This window comes from Phoca vitulina, unplaced genomic scaffold (genome assembly GCF_004348235.1).
Source record: "Phoca vitulina isolate PV1807 unplaced genomic scaffold, GSC_HSeal_1.0 scaffold14, whole genome shotgun sequence".
NCBI lineage: Eukaryota > Metazoa > Chordata > Mammalia > Carnivora > Phocidae > Phoca > Phoca vitulina.
In genome coordinates, this window is record NW_022589717.1 from 9255993 (window position 1) to 9278412 (window position 22420).

General features: G+C 35.4%; 1 long non-coding RNA gene across 1 annotated transcript in view; it reads right to left on the bottom strand.

The window, feature by feature from the left end:
• LOC116637455 overlaps nt 1–22420 on the bottom strand; it is a 256562-nt gene that overhangs the window by 228955 nt on the left and 5187 nt on the right. The gene's annotated exons all lie outside the window — the stretch shown is intronic.

Genomic DNA, 22420 nt, shown 5'->3' on the forward strand with positions numbered 1-22420 from the left:
CGCTCTGCCTGCTTGTGCTCTCTCTCTATCTCTCTGTCAAATAAATACATAAAATCTTTAAAAAAAAAAAAAAAAGGATGTGAGAAATACGAGCAAGGTGGCCCGGTGGATGGTAACAATACTGGGGAGCTCAAAGAAAGAAAAGGACAGCTTCAAGGTGTTAAACTCTCAAATAGACTTGAGGTCAGGAAACTAGAACACTTTTTTCTTTTTCTTTTTTTCTTTTAGCCACAGGACTTATGTCCTTGAAAATCTGATTCATAGTTTTACCTTGCATGTTCCTGAAATATAGTATATGCTGAATTCAAAGACCCATCAAGTCTCCTATATAAAAATACACTGATATAGGACACCTGGGTGGCTCAGTCAGTAAGCATCTGCCTTCAGATCAGGTCATGGTCCCAGGGTCCTGGGATCGAGCCCCACATCGGGCTCCCTGTTTGGCGGGAAGCCTGCTTCTCCCTCTCCACTCCCCCTGCTTGTGTTCCCTCTCTCGCTGTACCTCTATCTGTCAAATAAATAAATAAAATTAAAAAAAATACACTGATATAGAGTGAAGTTTCAAAATTCAAAATGCACTTGGCATAATTGAAGGAAATCTGACTTTTTGTGTCTAGTCGAACTAGTAGCTGTAAAATTAGTATGTTAACACATATTTCAAGTCCACCCTCACTCAGAGCTACTAAATAAAATATAAAAACATTTTTTAAATTGTACCTCTAAGCTTCCTCATTTTATTCATTTGAAGTATTTTTTACATACAATATTAATGGGAACACATCTATAGAATATTTTACTTTGAAACTAATACCTTTAATTGCATAAACTATAGTTTAAGTTTTGAAATTTATTTCAGATGTTAAAATGACATATTAATTCAAGGATATGTAAGTAATAAAGTAAGTATCTAAAATGTCAAGTTAATATAAATGCTTCATTAATTAATCTAAAGAAATGAGAAGATTAGTTCTTAAATCAGAGATTTTTACTTGTATATAGTTACAAGTAAAACAAATGGAAGTAATGAGACTATTTCATAAATAAACTTTATAATTCAACCAAAATGTTCTTAGTCTAGAGGCAAGAACATTGACTGGGAATCAAGATTTCATAAATTTATCTCAGAAACTCAATTATATTTTGTACTAGGGCAAATACTTCCTGTTTTCCAAGCATTACCCCTTAACCTTTTAATCTGCTTTCCACAGTACCCACCATTGTGTCCTTTTCAAACATTTCTAATTATGTCCCACCCATGTTTAAACTTCTTCAATAACTTTCTGTTGTTTGTTCTTAAAATGACAACTAAACTTCTTCCTATAACCTACAAAGCCTTGCATGATCTGAATTTTGCTAACCTATCTAGACTCCTCTTTCACTGTTTTCCCTTGCTCTACACCACCGCTCTACTGATATTTCATTCCTCCCATCCTATAGGTCCCAACCTCCACTGGGACTTTGTACAATGATTTCCTGAAATATTTCAATTCCCTTTCTCAATTTAGATAACCTGTACTTACCCTTCATTTTCTCAGAAAAGTCTTCTCTGAACTTTCAGGCTAATTTGTATTTCTCTATGGTAGTCTCTTATAGCATGATGTTTGTTGCTTTGTAGCACTTATTTTATATCTGATGTTCGATAAAGTTTTGCTCTACAGTTATACTGAGTTCCATAAATATAGAAACTTGTCTTTCCGTTGTTAATCATTTTAAACTTAATGTTCATAGTTATACCTGTACATATCGGTTTTTATTTGATGTGTTTTTTTTATAGATTTATTAATTTGAGATAGAAAGCACAAGTTGGGGCAGGGGCGGGGGGGCCAGGGTGGGTGGGCTGGTGGGTAGGTGGGGGGGCCAAGGGGGTAGGGGGTTGCCAGGGGCTGGCGGGGAGGGATAGGGGCAGAGGGAGAGCAGAGAGTCTCCCCAGTAGACTCCCCACTGAGTAAGGAGCCCAAGGTGGGCTGGATCCCACTGAGATCATGACCTGAGCCAAAATCAACAGACGCTTACTGACTGAGCCACCCAGGTGCCCTGAATTTATTCTTTTTAAAACTAAATAATAATTAAGGTAAGAGAAGAAAAACTCATTAGTTTGGTAAATGTTTATTGAGCTCTTACTATGCTCTTTGCATCAAAAATACAGCGGGTGAAGAGGACAGTTTGTGTCAGATACAGAATTTAACTTGTAAGCTAAATTTGAAATGGAGTCTTAGAGTAGAATTAAAAGTTGTCATATTAAAATATTCAGCAGATTGAAGGAAAAGAAGTTCTAGATGGGATTAAAAGTGGATTGCTATTTAGTATGCACAGTACTGTGTAAACAATTATTTAAGAAGTATATTTGTTCATGGAAAGACTAAATAAAATTATAATATAAATGTCAGGACTGCCTTAAAAATTAGGTGGCCAGAATGAAAACAAAGAACTTGGGCAAAAAGCAAAGCAATTACAAGGCAATTTGTATCTACAGATATCTAAGATTGGGCAAAAGAGTTTCAGGTTAATAAAGGCAAGCAGTTCCAGAGAATGGAGGAAGATTGGAAATCTTTTGAAAAGTTAAATTGTAGTTATTTAAAATGTTAAAGATTCCATAAATATATTCTCATAAATCCTCAGGTCTGAATGCCATGGATGCTAAGAATTAGCAAAGAAAGCGTGGTAACTTTCATTAATGAACATAATGATTTGGATTCTTATAATTCTAACACAGAAAGATAGTCAAATTACGTAACTGTACAAAGGTAAACCACATCGAAGAAACTGAGAATTACCCTCATGAAACTGCTTATCAGGAAAAGTAGTTAAGAGTGCTTCTATATCTTTCAACGTTCTTAGTTGCAGATGACAGAATCTTCTCTAGCTAGTTTAAACACAATAGGATTTTATGAGATGATAAGTTATCTTACAGAATTTCTGGGAAGCTAAGGATCAAGTTTCTATGCTATTCTGCCAGGAATGAATGGAGCCAGGAGAAATGCTGAACTGCACACACAAACTGCTAAAGATGCCACCTGCTAGAGACCAGACATCCGGACTCTGACCAGCTGCCCCAGAATAAAGAAAATTCTCTCCCACAAGATCTGTTTTCTTTGGGAGCAGATGCCTCTTCACATTTCTCTGCTTTATTGGAATTAGGTAACAGATCTGCATGCTAACTGCAAGTAAATTTGGAAAATTTAGTTTGTAGCTTTCTAGCATTTACAATACAAGCAGACATGCTAGAAAGGGGTAAGAGCCAAACTGTTGTGTTCTCTATAACTGGGTATTGTTTGGTTGTATTCATCAATATCCTAACATTGTAGGAAAGTAATCTAGTAGGAAATGTATTACAAGGGGCATTCCAAAAAATCTCTACGTTAGGATTCTAAGGGTTGTAGGGTAGCTCTATTTTTAGCTTTTTGAGGTAGGTTTGTTTGCTTGTTTTTTGTTTTGTTTTAGGCATTTTTTTTTTTTAAAGACTTATCCATCCATTACAGAGAGAGACAGAGACAGAGAGACAGAGAGAGCATGAGTGGGAGGGAGAGAGGGATAAAGAGTATCTCAAGCAGACTCTATACTAAGCATGGAGCCCGTTGTGGGGTTTGATCCCACAACCCTGAGATCACGACGTGAGCTGAAACCAAGAGTCAGATACTTAACTGACTGTGACCCCAGATGCCCCTGTTTTTTGGGAGTTTTGATTACTGACTCAACTTCCTTGCTGGTGATTGGTCTGTTCAAATTTTGTTTCCTCCTGCTTTAGTTTTGGTAGGTTATGTTTCTAGGAATTTATCAATTTCTTCTAAGCTATCCAATTTATTGACATACAGGTTTTTATAACATTGTTACAATGTTTTTTTCTGTGGTGTTGATTGCTATTTCTCTTTCATTAGTAATTTTGTTTATTTGGGTCCCTCTCTCCTTTTATTTATTTATTTTTATTTTTTTAATGAGTCTTGCTAGAGTCTTATTAATTTTGTTGATCTTTCAAAGAACCAGCTCCTGGTTTCATTGATCTGTTCTATTGTGGTTTTGTTGTTGCTGTTTTATTTCTGTATCATTTATTTCTGCTCCAATATTTACTATTTCCTTTCTTTTGCTAGGTTTGGGTTTTATTTGTTCTTTTTCTAGGTCCTTTAGGTGTAAGGTTAGGTTGTTTATTTGGGATTTTTGTTGCTTCTTCAGGTAGGCCTGTGTTGCTATAAACTTTTCTCTTAGAACCACTTTGCTGCATCCCAAAGATTTTGGAACATTGTGTTTTCATTTTCATTTATTTACACGTAATTTATTTCTTTGATTTCTTGGTTGACCCATTCATTGTCAAGGGGATAGAGATGTGACTGTCTCACACTCAGTAACATATGCTGCGAGTTAGTCCCAGTAGGATTTGAACTTTTTTTCAGGCGTTCTAATAAACTGCAGATAACATGCTATAGTCCAAGAAGTAGTGGTAGATATCAACTTACTGAAGGATGATAAATTGTGTTTCTGTAATTTTCAGATGTTCTAGGAAGGCTAGTTTGCCAACCTAATGTTCCTGATAGTCTTACTACTATTTTTATTGAGTCTAGTGTAAGCTATAAATCCAAATTATTCTGAGTCTTCTCAGCTTGTACAGATATGATAGAGAACCTTGATAAACCTATAATTATCTTAACCATAGCAAATGGATTCATTCAAGAAATATTTAATGACTGCCACATTCTTGGCACTGTGGTATAATAGCGAGAGAAACAATGTCTCTGCTATCCTGGTGCCTATTATCTATAACTGAAAGATGGACAATAAACAAGTAAACCCATAACTATGTCATACGTCAGATGGCAATATGTGCTGTTAAGAAAAGTAAGACTGGATATGGAGAATAGAGATTAGGGTGAGGTGCAAGAGGACTGGTATAACATACAGGGTTTTCAGGAAAAGCCTTGCTGCTGAAGGGACCCTGGAGTAAAGGCCTGAGAGAGATGATAGCATAAGACACATGGTGTCCAAAGGAACAGAATCTTCAGTAGAAGAATCAAGGCAAAGGACCTGAGACAGAAACATACTTTTCGTGGGCCAGTAAGCAAGTGTCCTTATGTGGCTGGAGTAGAATATAGAAGAAGAGAGAGAAATAAAGTAGAAAATTAACAGAAGGCCAGATCAGAGGCCATGGTAAAGGATAGCAGGGGTCATGGTACTTACTGGTTTAAAACCATTTCTGAAATTGAAACACATAGCATCAATAAGGTGCAAAAAGCCAAATGGAGGTAGTGTCCAAGGTCCTTGGAATTTCATAGCAGTGGTGAAAATATTTTTAATAGAACTTATAATCAATGTTGAAAAATCTAAAAGAACAAATTTATGAAAAGTATAAAGTGAGTCCTTCTGTTTTTCACACTACTATCTTAGTACTTCAGTAGCTTCCCTACTTTAGGAAAGTATCCGTGGGGCTCATTCATTCCTCCATGTGGGGATTTAGTAACTTTTCAGGAGAGATGTGGGAGCTTATCCTGCACTTAAATTGTGTTATTCTTGGGGTGAGGCTTTAAAAAGCAGCTTAATAGACCATGTGTACTTCATAGAATTTAGATTGTGAGCTCCCCAAAATAAAGATGTTTTGCCAGTATGGAATAATCTTATTTTCAGTGGAAAACAGGTGTCCACTGGAAACAGAAGGCTTAAGTATTGTATAGTTTAAGGTTAAATATGAATAAATTTCTGCTTGAAGCCTCCAAAAGCAAGTAAGTGGAAAACTGTATGGAGAAAGGAAACTGGCCAAATGATACAATGTAAGCACAGTGAGTTTCACAGTTCTTTCTGAAAGAGAAACCTGTCAATGTCCTCCAAGAGACAGAACCATGCTTAACCTTCCTGTTTTCATGGTATTCTTGTCCCCTCGAGAGTCTCTACATCAGTTACCCTAATGACTCCTTCCATTCCTTTGTTTTTTCCTCTCAAGCTTTTTCTTGTTGCCGTCTGAATGTCCTGCTCCCTTATCAAAATCCATTCCATCTTCAGTTTCTTCAATGATTATTTCCTTCTCCTATTCTTAATGTTACAGAGAAAGCTCCATTCTCCTTTTAAGTAGTGATTGCTTTTTTTCTAACATTCTGTGCATTCCACTGTCTCAAAGTGGGATTCGCATGCCTTTCTCACTCTGAGACTTATTGCCAAGTCTCTGCTACCTTATGGACAAGTGTACAAATGAACAACAAATGTGCACATGCTCATATATGTACCTCAAAGGGCTACCCTGAGGTTTGCCTACCAGTTTTCTCATTTTGAATGTTTTATAATTATCCATATTATGTCTCCTCATTTGCAATTTTTTTGGCCCATGTAGTACTTTGATCTCTGTTCACAACCTCATCTCCAGCATCCCCTCTATTCCACTCCAGCAGCCATTTCCCATAGCATAACTGACATTCACCTGAATCTGCTCTGCTTTCCAATGAGTTAGAACTAATACTCTGTATTACTCCCCATTTTGTCCAGCTTACTCCTTAAATACAGTAACTTGCAAACTTCATGGGCACCTCTAATATTCCTAAATTTTTATTTTCAGACTATCCTTAACATTTAGATTCCATGGGCTTTTTTCCCCTATTCTCTTGACATTACTTTAACCCTCTTGATCCCTATTCTCTTTACTGTGTTTGTCCATGAAAATTATACCTAAAGATACATTAAACTTTTTAAATTTCTATCTAATGGAGATAATCATAAAACTGTGATAATTGGGGGTGCCTGGGTGGCTCAGTCATTAAGCATCTGCCTTCGGCTCAGGTCATGATCCCAGGGTCCTGGGATCGAGTCCCACATCGGGCTCCCTGCTCGGCAGGAAGCCCGCTTCTCCCTCTCCCACTCCCCCTGCTTGTGTTCCTGCTCTCGCTATCTCTCTGTCAAATAAATAAATAAAATCTTAAAAAAAAAAAAACTGTGATAATTGGTTTCGATATAAATTCATGGCTCTCAAACTCATAACTTGTCTTAAACCTGCCAAACACCTTTGTTTAGTTTATTTCCCCATCATCTGAGATGACTATTTTAAACCATCACTCCTCTTAGATCTGATTTCTCCTCACTTCTCACTCCTGCTCCTCAACAAGTCACTTTGCATCTTAACTGGAAGAGAAAAAGAAAAAAGTAAAAATAAATCCCTTAGAGCGTCTTCAATTTCTAACTAAAAAACTTACAAATATGTGTTTCTAAAATCAGAGTTCATTCTCCCATCCTGACACAAAGTAGTTTTCTCCTCTACAGTTGAGTATGTGTATAAATTATTATTTAAAGTTGTTTTCTACAAAATAGTAATACCATTGATTATAGGCAATTAAGAAAATTTCAAGTATGTTATTTATTTTTAACTTATTCTTTCACTTGAGAACCTAGGTAAAATGGGATTCTACAGTGCTAGAGAAGGAAACATAGAGAACTGATAGCTCAACTAATATCTTAAAAAAATAAATAAATAAATGAGGAGTTGGCCAGGTGACAACAACATACATGAAAGCCTAGAGGAAAGGGAGAGCTTGACTTTGTTGAGAAATTTAGAAAATCTGTATGAGATTCAAAATGCAAATGTATGTGGAAGATAAGAGAGAAGGGATAGAAATGAGGCTAAAGACACATATACAGATGAAGAGTTTATAATTTATACTAAGAAGTTTTGTTTGGGGATAGAAAACCATTGGAAAGTTTTGAACAAGAAAAGGCTGCTTCATGATTTGGGTATACATTGCTTCGTAAGACAGATATGGTCTTTGATCTAATGAAGTTAATGGTCTAGTGAGACTTAAATAAGCTCATAGTTCCATTTCAAAAGGATTATTTTGGATGATTTATAAGGTATATAAGTATACAGTAGATTTTTCCAGGGGCTGTACGACCTGTGATATTGCAGTTAAGTTTAATATCAAAGTAGACGTGAGAACCTAGGGGATCAAGTAAGGAAGAAATTAAAAAGATTTGCAAAAACGGAAAACACAGCTATTCTTCTCACTAACCTTTTATTTTATAAAATAGTTATTCTCCTAAAAAATATAATTTGGGGTACCTGGGTGGCTCAGTTGGTTGTGTCGGACTCTTGATTTCGGTACAGTTCATGATCTCAGGGTTGTGAGATCGAGCCCTGCATTAGGCTCTGTGCTGGGTGTGGAGCCTGCTTAAGATTCTCTCCCTCTCCTGCTCATTCCCATCCTCCACCCGCCCTTGTGCACACATCTGCACATGCACACTCTCTAAAAATAATTTGTTAACATGAAATTACATTTTAATTAAGACTGAGAATTTTTAAAACATTTAACACCTCATAGGGTAAATATAAATAGATATAACTCACATAAACAAAAGTATCTTGGTATTCTCCATAACTAAGACTTGCAAGCGGTCCTTAAATCAAAACATTTGATATTAACTCTTTTATTGGACAGAGAATTTAAGTTTACAATGTTCCTTTTCTTTCTTTCCTTTTTTTTAAATCCTTATCTTGTACCCATTTTTTTGATGGCCTAGGTAGAAAATGATACCTAATTAAAGATGGGGAAAATATTTTTATGAGTTTCTCTAAAATACAGAAAGAAAATTTTCTTTTCATTTTAGAGTCTGTGCTATCTGCTCAATATATATCATACATTTTTCATGAACCAAAAATAAAACTTTCTAGAACTTAAAAAATGCTTAATGCATTGCTAGCTTTAGAGAACATCTATTGTCTTACTGTTTTACACAAATCCTTTTCTCTGGAAGAAATTGCATAGATATCCAGAAAAGCATACCTTCATTCAAGATTTTCTAACAGTTAATATTATTGAAATAATAACCCTACCCACTATAAAACATAGAGATCTCTGTATGTAGGAAAAATTCATGTCATAAGGAATGCTCAAGACAACAGAGAAACAACAGAAGAAAAAATCTAAAGAAAAAAATAAAGGGAGAAGAAACAAATTCATGAATGTGAATATGGATCACTTACAGTGTGGTTCATTTGACTAATTACCTCTCCCATTCCTTTCTCTTACTTCCACCATTTCCTCACCCAGTGATTTATTCATAATTATGGCTGGGGAAACTAAAACAGGATATGTGAAAGTCTTACAGTCGAAGATGCATGATGGTCTCTTTCAACTTGGAGTTTGGAGAGACAACCTTAAGTTTGCCTGTCAAAAGCTCCGATTCCAGGATAACTACTATTTGAGAAAGGACATGTGTAGGATATGCAGAGCTTTGGAAGCAGCCTGGATTCAGAGATTGAAGGCAAATGATTGGGATTATTTCCATCATTCACAGTCCATGACCTTCACTCTAGAATTTTAGACCATGAAAATAATTCCCCCAATACTAATATTTCCTATAGTTTGAGAGGCAGCAAAGTATAGTAGGGAAAATCTTGAATTTTTATTCAGACTTGACAACTGAAATTCTGTCTTTTAGGGGTAGGTGAATATAGGTTACTTATCTACATATGTTAGTCTAATTTCTCATGAAAAAGAGTATAATATTACCTTTCAGAGTTGGTGAGTTTTAATGATAAGCATGTATGGATATGGTAGAACTGTCTATAGCACCTAAGTGTCCAGTAAATACTTTTTCTGATTTTATAATAAAGCCATCTTATATTAAATGCCCATAAACATGAGGGTGCTCACACAATTTGGAAACACTTTAAAATTCAAATTAGAAGTTCATTATAAAAAGTTTGGTGCTAAGGGGCACCTGGGTGGTTCAGTCGGTTATGCATCTAAGTTCAGTTTAGGTCACCATCTCAGCATCCAGGGATGGAACCCCTGTCTGTCTCTGTGCTTAGTGGGGAGTCTGCTTCTCCCCTTCTCTCTCCCTCTACCATTCCCCTTGCTCCTGTGTGCACATGCACTCTCTCTCTCTCTCAAAAAAAAAAAAAAAAAAGTTTGGTGCTAGGATTATTAACAGATTATTTTTTAAAAATAAGTCCTCCATCACCCCTTTTCTCTGGCTAAATTTCATTAAGTGATTTAACTTTTTAATCTAAAGTTTTAATATCTGATGAAAATGTAATAAATATTAAAAATGATGGTTTCCTTTATACATGAGAAGACCTATTTCATGATGGAGTTTTGTTAGAAATAAGATTTCTTTCATAAAAAAAATCCCACTTTAGAAACAATGGTTATTTATATAAACTTCCTTTAATGTTCCTTAATACATATTTTATATATGTATACACATATTTATATATTATATACACATATATACATGTAACTTTGACTAATTTTCTTCACTTTTTCTTCTGCCTTGAAATCCTTAGACATTAGTTAATTTGACTTTCATGATTAAGTGCTAATAGTTCCTTTTCTGTTAATGTATCTAGCGATGTTCAGCTTGGGCTCTTTCTTTAAACTTTGGATTTATAGCCAAACTTAGAAATTTGTTGGTTAAAGCACATTTGCTAAAAATGTGACCCTAAATCAATTTGTGTCTTGTATAATTTGGCTTTGTGCTAATGCAAAGAAAAAACTGGTTGTTTTAAAATTGTGTCTATTTAAATTAAGACAGAGAACATTTGTATAACACTACAAAGAGAACTAGAAGAAGATAATAAGATATATAAAAGTGACTATGAGCCCTTTATTTTACATTTTTCGTTTCATTTTGTAATCAAACACCGGTATATACATATATGTATATATATGTGTATATATATATATATATATATGTATATATATATATGTATATATATACTCACACATTTATACTCACATACACATACAAAGACACAGCCACACATACAGATATATAGATGCACACATATACAAAATTTAGACCCCTATCGCTTAAATAGACCTATCTCCAGAAGTTTGAAATGGGATATGAGGCATGTTTCTAGAAGTTCAATTTACCTCAAAGATTTGGGGTATTTTACTATTTCAAAACTATGGGTATACTCTGATACATATTGGAAGGTCTCATGAATTTTTAAGCTAAACCAAACATTAAAAACAAAAGTTCATTTTCAGAGGGATTCTTTGGACTAAGGCTTAATATTCCTTTGATGTTAGGAGCACATCAGTAGAAGTATGAAAAGCATCATCTTGAACTATTACGACTTTGTGTTCCTCATTATAAAAATTCTATTGTTTCTATTGACACAGTATGCTAATAAATAAATTTTGTTTTACTTAATTTACAGGATTATACATTCACTCAGGCTGGCATGCATGAATCCCCCCCAAACATGGCTCTACAATAATTCCCTGGCCTTAATTTCCATGATGCCACTAAATCTATTCCATTCTTCCACGAAATTTAACTCTCCAATGTGCCTATATAATCATACATAAAAAAACCTGGAATACAAAAAATAAGTCTTATGTCTTATTTTTATTTTTAAAATATCAAAGATGTTTAAGCTTTGAGAAATAAAGTCTTGTTCTCAATGACAGAAATCAAGTTGGTGGTTAAGCTAGATGTAGAAGCAGATCTTCTGTTCAGTTTCTTACTTTATGCTCTCTTACCCCACTCATTAAAAAGCCCCTGCTCTCCTTAACCTGGGATGTCCATTTCGCTTTCTGACGGTTATAATCCTTCATACTTCATACTTCAAGATAATTATCCTGAAATCTTTTTTTTTAATTCAAGTAGATTCTGATGAATATTGTATTGAATTTAATTGATTTTTTTATTATGCAAAAGGAACAACTACCTTAAACTTCAGCTTTTCAAAGCGTTGCTCATTTGCAAAATGGTATAAATGCATTTACTTTTCTAATTTATTAATATTTTGATTAAAATCATCTAAATGTTCTCAATAGTATGAATGAATATAAGTTAGGCAAATTGATCATTTGGGGGAAAATGCCTTTTCAATCACTGTGATTTTAGATGAATTCTATAAGCTTTTAAAAACTGCAGAGTGTTTGAAAAATTAGTGCAGCTTTTAGTTATTACATATAATTCCAATTATTTGTCTTTATACCCTTTCCTGAGGAAACAGAAGCCTTTTCAAATAAGAATGTAATGGAAATGAGACAAATCATACATTTCCTAATAGGTATTTTTCACTTAGATTAGTCATAATCTCAAATTACTTCTAACAAGCTCTCCTGATAAAGATATACCCAATTTAGGTATAGAAGGTGGCATTAAAGGAAGCACAGAATGATTGAAATTGTTTTAGAGACTGCAAATCAAGTAGTTTTACTTTCATTGTCAAGTACAGTTTCTTTACTGTAAATCAAAGAAATTTCTGGGTTACTTTAATTGGTAGAACACATTATTATCAAAAGCTTCTTTTCCAAGGGCATTCTATAATATGATTGAAAAACGACTAATAGGTAATGTGTGAATTTTTAATTAGGTAGTTTCTGCCACCCCTGAAACTCTACAGAAGAAAATTTAAGTAAAATAATTTTAATGAAGAAAACAATGTTTTTCTTAGAGGCCTATGATTTATTCCTCCTCCTCTATCTTTCTATGGCTCCTTTTCACCCCTGCAGTTAATTAGAGGTACTTCAAATTTAATTGCCTTTTCAGAAATTGTGCAACTCATCACTCTGCAATATTTTGGTCCTGAACTCGAACTTCTCCGTACTTATTATCATTGATGACCTCTTTGACCATTCTGTGTGGTTCTCTTTCCATGTGCTGGTTTGATGGCAGCATCATTTGACCTTTCGAGGGGTCTTTCACCCAGCTGAAAAAAAATTTACAACTAGTTGAGAAGCCTCAATCCCTCAAGGCTAATTAGCTTTGCTCTGTGTCTGGGCTGGCATGCCTTGGCATGTCTACAGTACTAATTATGAAATGAAGGGATGCAATGTATAGATGGAGTAATTTTAAAATTCTACTTTACATTAGGTATCCAAATCATTATCCCTGAGACAGAGAAGTCCTGTCCCATTGTCCTTTGTTGTTAATCTCGTATAAATGATTCAGATTTATTTTGTACTTAATGGGATGTAGACTCAGAATGTGATGTTAGTAGATACTACAAAATTGAAATTGTGAATTCTGCTACTTGATAAGTCTGACAAAGTAATTAAGTTGCCTGCATTTTTTGGGAGGAATCCCTGGAAAGAGATGGATTGACAGCATCAAGTTCCAGATCACACTCCTCTCAAAATCTGTAAGGTAGTGCCAATGTGCAACACTAGAGAGGTGAGAGAATTCTGACCTGCCTCTTATGCTGAATATCTGAATCAAATGTGGATATTGTGCATACATTACCATGTGTACTATAATGAATGGATAATTCCAGCAATTGCTTTTTTTTTTTTTTTTTAATACTTCTCTTAGTGGGGCACCTGGGTGGCTCAGTCGGTTAAACGGCTGCCTTCCGCTCAGGTCATAATCCCAGGGTCCTTGGATGGAGCCATGTGATGGGCTCCCTGCTCAGCGGGGAGTCTGTTTCTCCTTCTGCCCCTCCCCCTACTCCTGTGCTCTCTCTTTCTCTCTCAAATGAAATCTTTTAAAAATATTTCTCTCAGATGACTCACGAAAGGTTTTACATTGTAAGGAAATGGCCTATTTATTTGCTTTGATTAACTTCTCCATTGTTTGAGTAGCTTAAAACACTAATACAAGGGAGAAAAATAGAGTTTCATGTTGTGTAAATTTTTTAAGACTTATCTATTTGACAGCAAGAAAGTCGTGCGCACACTAGCAGGGGGAAGGGGCAGATGGAGAGGGAGAATCCTCAGGCAGACTTCCTGCTGAGCACGGAGCCCAACAGGGGGCTCTATCCCAGGACCCTGAGATCCATGACCTGAGCCAAAATCAAGAGTCAGCCACTTAACTGACTGAGCCACCCAGATGTCCCAGGTTGTATAAATTTTTAATTATAAATATACTAGAGATATAAAATAATAGGACATTAAAGTTGTAAAAGACAACATTTAACACAATGTGAGAAGTATTATAGACCTTCAGAAGATATTTTTTGAAGTGGTTCTTTTTTTTTTTTAAAGATTTTATTTATTTATTTAATTGACACAGAGAGAGAGAGAGAGAGATAGCAAGAAGGAACACAAGCAGGGGGAGTGGGAGAGGGAGAAGCAGGCTTCCCGCAGAGCAGGGATCCTGATGCGGGGCTCGATCCCAGGACCCTGGAACCATGACCTGAGCTGAAGGCAGTTGCCCAACCAACTGAGCCACCCAGGCACCCCTTGAAGTGATTCTATAATCTAGTAAGCTCTTCTGGTATTAAATTTTATTTCAAAATTATGTGCCTAAACTGTCATTATTCTCTAAAAAAGTTTATTCTAAAAATCTTGATATATAATTATTACCACATAAGCTCATTGGGTTATGTTATATGTTATACTACAAATTTTTTCTCAGCATGTAATTATTACGTATGTGTGTGTACTGACAATATATATATGAACGTGAGATAACTACAGTTAATAGGTTTAGAGCTCTAATGGAAAAAGGACAATACTCAAGAACAGATAGGGGATAAAAGCGAAGAGACGGAAATTCTGAGGATCAGGGAATGCTAGAAATCAAACACACTATAACAAAGGAAGAATGCCTTTGATGGATTCATCAGTAGACTGGACATTGCCAAGGAAAGAATTAGTGAGCTTAAAGACACTAAAACTTGATTCATTTTACTGTGCTTAGAGCCATCGTGCTTTTTCTTTGCTCAATTAATTTGGGGAAATATATTTATTTGGAAAATATTTTAAAATCTTATTTTCCTGAAATATTTCAATATAAGCATGCAAGCTCCCCTTTTTTTCAATTTTTTATGGTCCATCAGCTTATTAATTTAACTAGGTCACATTAATAAATGGCAAAGTTGTGATTAAAACTCAGGTCTCACTGACTTTTACAGTTTCATGTGTTAATTACTGGAGCATGTAAAAATAATTCAACATTAAAGATGTATTTTAAATAAAAGATAACTTGTATAAAAACTTAGGAAATTTATTTAAACTTCCTATAATCTAGTTTCCTCATGTCTTAAAATAAGATCATGGTACCTCAGCTCTCACAGAACTGTCTGAATTAACAGAGTTATTGTACAAAAATCACTGAAATATCACTTAGCATGTAGTAAGCCCTCAATACATGCTAGATATTATTAGTCAATGCCAGAGAAAGATGTCACCATTATCTATTGGGTGATTAAGATAGAATGTTAATTTGGGTGTCTCTACAGAATTTGTAAATGGGGAAACTTTGTGTAAGTTGAAGTACACAGAATGATAAACATCCAGACATTTTAGAGCATACTAGATATGTGGACCAATAACCTGACCTGAACCCAAGTAGAACAGTGCTGTGGTTAGAGACAGGATGTCTGGTGCCACCTTTTACTGGTTTTGTGACCTTGGACCAGTTGCCTTCTCTGAAAGGCAATATGGCCTAGTGATGAAAGGAGTAGTTTCAGGAGCCATATTATCTGGTTCAAATCATATTTCTAATATTAGTTCTGAAACCATGTATAAGGTACTTAATTTCTCTGTGACTCAGTTCTTCTATCGTGAAGTAGAGGCTAATATATACTTCATGTTATGTGATTTAAATAATTTCAAGTATTTAAAGCTACAGTACTGGTTTCAGTTCCCATAGGTAAAGATGTTGAAGTGGTCATTCCCATCCTTACAAGAACAACAACAAAACTGAACAAACTGAGGGAGCCTGGGTGGCTCAGTCAGTTAAGCGTCTGTCTTCAGCTCAGGTCATGATCCAAGGATTCTGGGATCAAGTCCCACATCGGGCTCCCTCTCAGCAGGGAGCCTACTTCTCCCTCTGCCTGCTGATCCCCTTGCTTGTGCTCTCCCCCGCCCCTGACAAACAAATAAATAAAATTCTTTTTTTTTTTTGTAGTTTTAATTTTATTATGTTATGTTAGTCACCATACAAGACATCATTAGTTTTTGATGTAGTGATCCACGATCCATTGTTTTCATATAACACCCAGTGCTCCATGCAGTACGTACCCTTCTTAATACCCATCACCGGGCTAACCAATCCCCCCTCCCCCCTCCCCTCTAAAACCCTGTTTGTTTCTCAGGTCCATAGTCTCTCATGGTTCATCTCTCCCTCCAATTCCCCCCAATAAATAAAATTTAAAAAAAAAAAAAAAAAACGTGAACAAACTGAAAATCAATGACTTTTCTTGAACCCATCATAAAACTGAGGTTATCAACTCCCACCCCAAACTCTGGAGCATCAAGTGAATCCAAAGTCCCCAACTCCAGCTCCTTCTATCTTTCCTGTCTCAACAAAAACAGTATAGGAAGTGTAAAAATACCTGTGAAGGCCACGGCTTAAGGACACAGGCCCACTATAAGACAGATTTGATCAGAAGATTATAGACTGCTTCACCTGGCCCGCACATTACCACCATGTCAGCAGGGCTCCAGTGTAGTAGCTGCGGCTTACAGCTAGTAGGGTACAGGGCACTCGGGAGGAGTTTTTAACTGGAGCAAACATTAAACATGGTGGAACTAGACAGATTTACTTAAAACCTCACCTTTCAGCCTTTTACCTCAGTCCCTATTCCCTGATATGTAATGTGGGCTTTCAATTAAAATTTACAAGGCATTCTAAGAGGGGGGAAAAAAAAACAACAACAGTCTTAGGACATAACACAGATTTTGGAATTACCAGACAAGGAATTTAAAATAGCTCTGATTAATATGATAAGGGCTCCAAAGGAAAAAGTAGGCAACATAAGGGTTGAGGAATTGGAAATCCTGTGTGATGCCTGCATTACTGTGAATCACTATCGTGTTATTTAGAAGTGGACTTAGATTAGTTGTAAACGTGTCTTGCGACTCTGGGGCAAGCATTAAAAAAAATATAGCCTTTAAAACAGTTTCTGGTGAACAGGAAGTACTATATGTTTTGCCATGTTGCTATTATATAATAGAGACAATGATAGTTCTTAACATATTGAGTAGTTTCATAGATTAAGATTATATATATATACGTGTGTGTGCGTGTGTGTGTGTGTGTGTGTGTGTACTATTGGTTCTGTTTTTTGAAGAACTCTAATATACTTTGTCTTGACAGGTAAAGTTTCATACCCACTTCCTTTTCCAACTCCTGGTGGTTTCCTTGGCCTGCAGAAGTTTAAATCTTTGACCTTCCTCCCTTCCATTTACTACAGTAAAATTTTATCTTAATGAAACTGATACATAAGTAGCAATGTATCAATAATAAAATTATAGACTTCCATGGAATTTAAGAAATTTAAAATAATGAAGAATTTTTTATACAGTAAAGATATCGACTGCCCCATGTTAATTTTTATATTTTAAGGAAATACCCAAGTATTTTAAAAAAATATGGTCATGTTAGCCTTTGCCCCCATTTCCGATTCCTCCTGTATGACTGACCACCACTGCATGAGGTAGAAATGATTAGAAGGCCTATATTTTACATGTTCCATAAAGCATGCAGCTTTATTTTGCTATCTGTAGGTAACATAATACAAAAAAAAAAAAAAAAAATCCCAATCTTTGGAAAAAATCATGCCTGTCTTTTTGTTAAATGATAAGTGAAACCTGGAGGAAAGATAAATTAGTGCCTCTGTTGGTCTTTCATCTCCAGAGATCTCACGAGTACCCAGGAGGTAGTGATGAGTACAGCTCTCAGTCCTCCAGCCCTCACATCACACTTGTGCTCTCAGCTGTAGGGCTGTGCTCACAAGGGACGTTAATCTTCTTTTGAGTCTTCATCAGTTTCTTCCCTTTTTCATTTGCTCCTCTCCCTGCCCTGTACAACTTTCTTGATAGTGTCTGTTATTTCCACTATCTCCATGGGATTTGCTTGCTGTTCCATAGTGTTAACTCCCTGTGTATTCCAAATCACTCCAATTTGTTTTTGATTTTAAATGAAAATCAAAATAGCTGTTTTTCAGATAAATACCTACGATGGCCCAGGATCTGTGCCTGGATCTACTGAATATTTTGAAAAATATATGTGTTTTCTTCCCACTATTGAATACAAAAGGTAAGAGAAGAGCAACTCCTCTCTCCTCTCTAACTCTAGGGACTTTGCTTGGACCGGAGGGGCTTAAATCCTCAAACTCCCTCTATCCTATTTCATAGTGATTATAAGGTATTTTGGCAAGATGTTCATCATGCCTCCAGGTTAACTTAAAAATAAAGAAATAAAAAGTTATGAAGATTCTGGTGAATCTTGGTTTAGATGAGGCTGTTCATCCATGGAGAGATGTTTCTTATGTAGAATTTTTTTTTTTTTTTTTTTTACATTCTGCTTCATATGTACCTTTTATTCCCTGAGGCACAAAATGAAAGTGAGACCAGAGTCCAGGAAATACCTCCTTTACAGAAATATCAAGGGTTATCTCTGCTGTGGGTCAAGGTAATTTCTGAACATTGTGTCATAAATAGAAGAGAATTTTTCAGCTTCATTAAGAAGTTGTACTGTGATGTTTCTGCAGGTTGATCTTGGTTCACAAGTGTCTTTTCTTGTGTGGTTGTGTGTGCGGGTTTGATCCAGCAGTCACAGAATACTTTGGATACTCACAGAAGCCGAGTAGGGGAATCCTTTTATGAGACAACTAATGATTTCACGTTCTTTTCCCTAGATTATAAGAAGACTTGTAAGAAATAAGCCACTGTAAATGTTTTCATTTTCAGTGCTCTAAGTCCCTCTAGTTAACCAGACCAGTGAGAGGAGAGCTTTGGGAGGGGACAGAGATAGGTATAAAAAGAGTGTCCTGCCTCACAGTCACTGTTGTACGTATACTGGATGTTAAAGACATACTTGTTTTATTTCATATTCTCATGTTTAGTCATTTTTCTAAATCAGAACCATGCACCACAGTGGCTGATTCTGAAAGATAACTTTAATCCAGCCCACAAATGAGAGTCCATTCTCCCAGTCCAAGTTGGCATTTCACACTTGTTGCTCCCTAGTCTCACAGTATCTTCCCATATTGGAACCTATTTACCCAAGAACCATCAGTCTCCTGTCTGAAGACTACCTTTTATGAGGCCAAGCAAGCTTTTAAGATACTAAAAATGAAAGTTCTTATTACGTGCTTCACCCAGAATAATGAATGCCTTTTTCCAGACATTGGTATAACCAAAAAGACCTTCCAATAGAGCCATTGGAGAACAAAGGGAATCTTTTTTTTTTTTATTAAAACAACAATAATTTTAATATTCTCTTATTTCTTAGTATAATTAAATAAAAATGCAGGCAAAATTATTTCTTACATGTGCTTTCTGAGTCACTTCTAGTAGTAATTATCAGGAAAAAGATGGAAGTAAAATTTTATAGAAGAAAAGCGAGATGATTTTTCAGAGACTAATAAGCAATAAAATAGCTAAAGTCAGCTAAAAATATATTTTGGACTTCCACATCCAAATATCCTGTTCTGCATGAGAAAGTGTATATGTGTGTATGATGAAGTCATGTCTGAGAGTCCTACATCAGAATGTTATTATATGACTTTTAATAGATGAAGTTGTAATTGTCAAAGGGTTTATGAAAAACACCTATTTACCAGTCCTCATTTTCAGTTCTCCTATATTAAGCTGAATATGTTAAATAAAGTTTAAATGAATTTCCTCCATTTCAAGCATCGATTTTACTTTTCGGATCTGACAGAAATAATAAAATAAAAACGCTTCAATACTTTGGTGAGTTCAATACTGTGGGGTAAAAGGCTCTCAAAATGCATAACATCTGCAAAAAATCTCAGTTAAAGGTGGAGCAGATGTTGAGATTTTTTTCAATAGAGTCAGTAAAGGAAAATTAACTAACGAGGACCTTTTATTATTAGTGTCTATAAAATACCATTTATGCTGCTTTACATTCCCTAAATTTAAGGATGCTTTTTTTAATGTTTATGGAACATAAAACCAAACTTCAAAATTGTGTGCCTATAACATGCTTTTCTTAACATTATCAGCTGTGGTAAATTCTTTGCCAGAAGAGTAACGATCCTTGTAATTTGGGATAGGACTGAATTTAGGGGCTGTATTAAGTCTGAAGTACGTTGGAATCTCCCCTAGACAAACATTGTGTATTATTTAAAAATGGTCTATTAAAACCATTTGCATGTGCATATGAAAACTTTAAAAATAACTTATAAAACTTACGGCTTTAAACTTGGTAGCTAATTCTTTTTTTTTTTTTTAAAGATTTTATTTGACAGAGAGAGAGAGTGAGAACACGAGAGAGCACAAGCAGGGGGAGCAGCAGAGGGAAAGGGAGAAGCAGGCTCTCCACTGAGCAGGGAGCCCCATGCAGGGCTCCATCCCAGGACCCTGGGATCATGACCTGAGCTGAAGGCAGACGCTTAACTGACTGAGCCACCAAGTCGCCCCTTGGTGGCTAATTCTCAATTAGTATTATTTAAAAATATTTACATATTTCAAACATTTCCAGCCTAGAAACTTCTGCTTCAGACATCAATGGGCTTCCATGTTTCTGATCAACATTATTTTTTGCACAAGCAAGGGGAGTGGCAGGCAGAGGGAGAGGCTGTCTCCCTGTTGAGCAAGGAGCCCGATGCAGGACTTGATCCCAGGACCTTGTGATTGACCTGAGCCCAAGCAGACACTTAACCAACTGAGCCACCCAGGCATCACACTGATCAACATTATTGATAAGGCCACCAGGAAAAGCTGGGGAAAAAAAAAAAATACTTGTGTGTGTTAAGTCTTCAAAAAGTCTCCAAAGTGAAATGTATGAATTTCACTCTTGAGCACATTCCACTTCAGCTGTGTTTCAAGTGCTTATTAGCCATATGTGAATGGTGGCTATTTTGAGACTGCACAAAGTTAAGGCATTGCCAATTCTAAAATTTCTGTAGAAAAGTCTGAGACCCTGAGCAGGAGGAAGTGGCTACACAGAGGCTAAGAACTGACCAGAGGTTTGTCTTTCAGAAAGGCTTCATGTAGAAATACTTAGGGATAAAAAGAAAAAAAAATGAGTTCAGGGTTGACCTAGGAGGAAGGCCTAATGAACACTTAGGAGTTTCAGTTGGAACTCCAAAAAGGCTACACTGAGGTATAAAAGTAAACAATAAATAGTCAAATTCTCTAAAAGTCCAGCTGCAAAACAGATCAATTTTTGATTGGATTAAGATAATACATCACTATTCTAAATGCATGCCAGAAATAAAGTAAAACTTTTCAGGCAGCAGGTTACATTAAATGGAGGTTTGATTTTAATTCTAAAATTTTTTAGATAAAATATCTTGCATTCAAGCAAAGATAATTTGGCTTTCAGAAGAGTGCACTAAAACTTCCAGCATACATAGAAAGATACAATAGATAAAGGTCAACTTATATGAAAGAAATATAGGAGCTATTAAAATTTAAATATAATGACTAATATGTTCAAAAATTAAGTGAAAAGACTGATAATTTCAGCAGAATGCTTAAATCTACAAAAATAAGATTTTTTTTTTATTTTTGTAGAGAAATCTAGAAACTAAAATTACACTATGGGAAAGCTTGTGACCAATAGGAAATTAATGATACATTAGACACTTCTGAAGAGAGAATTATGAATTGGAAAGTAGGTCAAAAAAGAATACCTAAACTGAAGTATATAGAGGAAAAAAATGTTGCAAAATATTTTTAAAAAATAGTACACAAGTTATATGAGAGATGATCACAAGATTTACAACAGGTGTATTTAGAGTCCTATAAAATGAAGAGAAACTGGTTGGGGCAAGTATTATCTATAAAGATAACAGCTGAGAAGTTTCCAATGTTGCTGAAAGGAAACAAAAAACAATTTCAAGAGACTATATGTATTCCAAGCAGCACAAATTTAAAAAAAAACCTCACCTGGTAATATAAGAGTAAAACTTCTAAAATGTGAAGATAAAGTAGAGAAAAAAAGATCAACCGTAACAAAAATAAAGAAGGAATGCCATAAGATAAAATATAGAGCAACATAAAAGTGAAGGTAGAATTCAATACGCAATAATACACTTTAACAAGTAAAAATATTAAGATATTGGGGAAAAAAACAGAATTCATCACAATGAAACCAGGATTAAGGGAGTTCAGGGCAAAACAAAATTGTCCCAACAGATAAGAGATAAGGAAGTAACAAAAAGTAAGAGGTAGGGTGAATATGTGGATAGAGCCAAACAAATTATACATTTATAAAAAATCATAATAATAATGTGTCATGGAGTTTATAATATACACAGGATTTTTTTTTAAAGATTTTATTTATTTATTTATTTGAGAGAGAGAGAGTGAGAGCGAGAGAGATCACAGAGGGAGAGGGAGAAACAGATTCCCTGCTGAGCAGGAAGCCCGACATGGGGCTTGATCCCAGGACCTTGAGACCATGACATGAGCCAAAGGCAGCCACCTAACAAACTGAGCCACCCAGGCACCACTAAAATGTACCCAGAGGATTAAAAGACAATATTGCAGTAGAACAAAAGGCAGAAAAGGGAAAATATATTTAAAATCTTTTAAAATTCTGGCATATTCTGAAAGTGATTAAAAATCCTAAT